Here is a 3,722-nt window from a genome sequence, read left to right as displayed (position 1 = left end):
ACATTTCAATAACTGTGTTTCAATATAATTGGTTTTCTTATGATTCTACAAATTTATATTCTTCTTTTAAAATATTCTTATGAGAAGGGACTGAAGATCTTGAATTCTGGGGTGGCAGGGGAGCTTGGGGGACAGACTGGAGCTGTCCAAATCACATCAGATCATGGAGAGGTGCCCGGGCCCTTAGTAGGACAGGTGTGGCAGGAACCGGTGATGTTGGAAGGCCGAGCCAGGAGGGGTGCTGGAGGGGACAGCTCCTGCCCACTGTCCTGCAGATGGGCCCAGGTGTCCACCCACACCCCCATCCCTGTGCCTCTGGTGTGACGCCAGAGAAAGCAGCTCGCCCTCACCTGCCCACCTCTCCCCTCACCCACTCCTTTTTCTGAATTTGCTACACTCGGCTGTCATTTCCTTTCCAAGTGAAATCTTTTCTCCTTTCTTCCATGAGTCTTCTACTCTCCCTCAGAACCCAGCTCACATAGAAAGGAGGATGCCCCCAGACAGCAGGGGTCGCTTCCATGACTCCCTTTCCTGGGGACACATTGTGGTGGCTTTTCCACAACCACCCCATTTGCCTGGGTTCACACACATGGCTCTTACACAGTCTACACTTAGCAGATGTCACCAGTGTGTTGAGTGGTTGAGGGAAATCAACACAGGACCCATCCGGGTCAAAACAGCTGCAGGGTCCAAGCAGTCTGCTCCTGCCCTCCACCAGGCCCTGGGTCCTCTTCCATCCATACTCACTTGTCTGGAAGCTGCAGAGAGCAAGAGAAGGTTCCTTGGGTGACTCCTCTGGAACTGTCTATGATAAATGGCCCGACCTCTCTAGCCCTTAGAGCCTATCTACAAAATAGGAGCGAGAGAGTGCCGGGTTCTGCCAGGGATCAGCCTGGGGTCTGCTCCGCCCCAAGCACTGAGGAACCAGGCCCACCGCCCAACTCTTCCATGAGGCCTGAGTGAGGCACGGAGGCGAGAGCTGGCCGGAGGCGCCTCCCTCCACGTTCTGTCCAGAGCACAGCCGCCCTTGGAGGAGGAGGAGGAGAAGCATGTCAGACGGTTTCGATTGGGTTCCAGGTGCTGGTCCGGCCAGAGCCTGGGACCTGGGCCATAGAGGGGGCAGGCCTGAGGGCAATGGGTTCCCTAATGGAGCTGGGCCTGCGGAGCAGTCGCAGCATCAGCTGCAGCCACAGCCCAAAGCCCCCGTCTTCCTCCAGGTGCCGCCACTGCGCCAGCCCAGGACCACCTGGCCACCAGGTTCCCAGAGCGAGGCCCCCCCGCAGGCTTCCAGCAGCCTACATGGCTCAGTGCACTCCCAGAACAAAAGAGGCCCCTGAGAGCTCCATCTCGTCCACAGGATGAAATCCCACCACAGAACTCAGCAATGGCTAAAACCCCAGGTGGTTGTGGCTCCTGGGTTAGTGTCTAAATGTCTAATGTCTGCAAAAGTCCCTGAAATTTACCCATCAGGTTATTCTTCTAATTATACAGAATCCTACGAGTATGGTTGTGAGAATTATCCCACTCTATCAGAATATGTTCAGGATTTTTTGAATCATCTTACAGAGCAGCCTGGCAGTTTTAAACTGAACTCAAAGAGTTTGCAGAGATCCTGAATGGCTGGGTTACAACAGAGGATGTTTTGCAAGATCTTGTGGAACTCATCTACCAACAGGCTACATCTATCTCAAATTTCTCTTATATGGGAGCTTGCCTGTGTAATTACCTGTCCCATCATCTGACAATAAGCCCACAGAGTGGTAACTTTCGCCAATTGCTACTTCAAAGATGTCAGACTGAATATGACGTTAAAGATCAAGCTGCAAAAGGAGATGAAGTGACTCAAAAATGATTTCATGCATTTGTACTCTTTCTGGGAGAACTTTATCTTAACTTGGAGATCAAGGGAACAAATGGACAGGTTACAAGAGCAGATATCCTTCAGGTTGGTCTGTGGAAATTGCTGAATGCCCTCTTCTTGTGCAGTAAAATTACTGAAGTTGATAGGGTCAGTTTTGGAAGATTCCTGGAAGGTAAAAGGAAAGACTGATATGGAAGAAATTATTCAGAGAATTGAAAATGTTGTCCTGGATGCAAACTGCAGCAGAGATGTAAAACAGATGCTCTTGAAGCTTGTAGAACTCTAGTCAAGTAATTGGGGTAGAGTTCATGCAACTTCAACATACAGAGAAGCAACACCTGAAAATGATCCTAACTATTTTATGAATGAATCAACATTTTATACATATGATGGTGTTCCTTTCACTACAGCTGATGTGGATTACCAAAAGAAATATCAAGAATTACTTGAAAGGACTTTTTCCAGATTTTGAAGAAAATGGAACAGATTTATCAGGGGGTGGTGATCCATATTTGGATGATATTGATGATGAGATGGACCCAGAGATTGGAGAAGTTTATGAAAAGTTTTGTTTGGAATCAGAGTGTAAGTGAAAATAGAAAAGTTAAATTTCAGCATATCAGTTTTATAAAACAGTTTAGGTATGGTGATTTAGCAGAACACAGGAAAGCAAGAAAATGTGTCACACTTATACCAAATTAAGGATGTTGAGTTATGTTACTAATGTATGCACCTTTAATTTTGTTTAACATTATCTGCCAAAATAAACTTTATTCCCTATAACTTAAAATGTGTATATATATATAAAATAGTTTATTATGTACAGCTAATTCCACTATTTTGGCTACAAAAAATTGATTTTGAAATAAATGAAATGTTGAAAGTAAATTTTGCTACCTCATTAGATATTTATAACTTAAGTTCTTGAGGGGGAAAAGTCAGTGTAGAAATACATATTACTGCAAAAATGTAGCATTCATTTTTATGTATGACTTATAGATTTTATTTCAGTTTGATATTTATTTCTCATACTAATCACAATCATGAAATCTTTAAAGTCTTGGAATATATCAACAACTGATTTACATATGTAGATGCTATTTGATACCAAGGGCTTTAAAAATGCCATTAATGGAGAAAACAAAACAAAAAAATCTTAGAACTCTCCTACTAAACAACCAAGACTCACACTTCACTGAGTATTTATTCTAATTCAAGAATTGTTTTTTTTTTTGTTTCACCTCACTAACTTCATTGCCTGCTTTTATTTATATGGCTTTCTCACTTTTACTTTGTAGCATGAGTTGCATTGGCCTTTTTTTTAAACTAGAGAATTTTACTAGATATTTGTCATTCAAGTTTTCATCTGCTTTGTAATCAATATACCTTGAGGATCACTTTTCTAATACTTCTATAATGTACCACCTCTGCCCTATTTAAGTAGTATTTTTACTTAATGTCAAATCTTTTTCCAACTAACTGAAACTTGTATATAAAAGGGTTACTTGTAAATATGCATGTAAATAGTTCTGTTAATAAGCCACTGTTTTAACCTTGGTACATCTGTGTCTGCTAATACAGTTAGCTTTCTCACTTTTCTGCTTATTTGTTCAGTCTGAATTAAAATATGACTTTGAAAAAAAATAAAATAGGGGCGATAACTATTTGCATGGAGGAAGTGTGAGGATTAAGAGGAGTAATGTGTGCCAAGTGCCTGGTACACATTAAGTGCTTAATAAAGCGGTACAGAGATTCCAATTCCTCCAAGACAGCAAGCAATCAAAATGGTGCTGTTTATGAAGGTCTGCAGGAGTTCAGAGGAGAGGGAGGTGGCACCAGGTAGAGGGGCAGGGAAGGGGGA

At 42.7% G+C, this 3,722-nt stretch overlaps 1 pseudogene across 1 annotated transcript; it reads left to right on the top strand.

Annotated features, from left to right (window-relative positions):
* The first annotated feature begins 1,049 nt into the window (after positions 1-1,049).
* On the top strand, positions 1,050-2,650 carry LOC306652297 (polyadenylate-binding protein-interacting protein 1-like; annotated as a pseudogene). The gene has a single exon. The product of its transcript is annotated as a polyadenylate-binding protein-interacting protein 1-like (transcript).
* The last annotated feature ends 1,072 nt before the right edge of the window (positions 2,651-3,722 follow it).

Source organism: Sciurus vulgaris (assembly GCF_902686455.1).
Source record: "Sciurus vulgaris genome assembly, contig: HiC_scaffold_174_arrow_ctg1, whole genome shotgun sequence".
Classification (NCBI taxonomy): Eukaryota; Metazoa; Chordata; class Mammalia; order Rodentia; family Sciuridae; genus Sciurus; species Sciurus vulgaris.
This window is presented reverse-complemented; position numbering and strand designations above follow the sequence as displayed.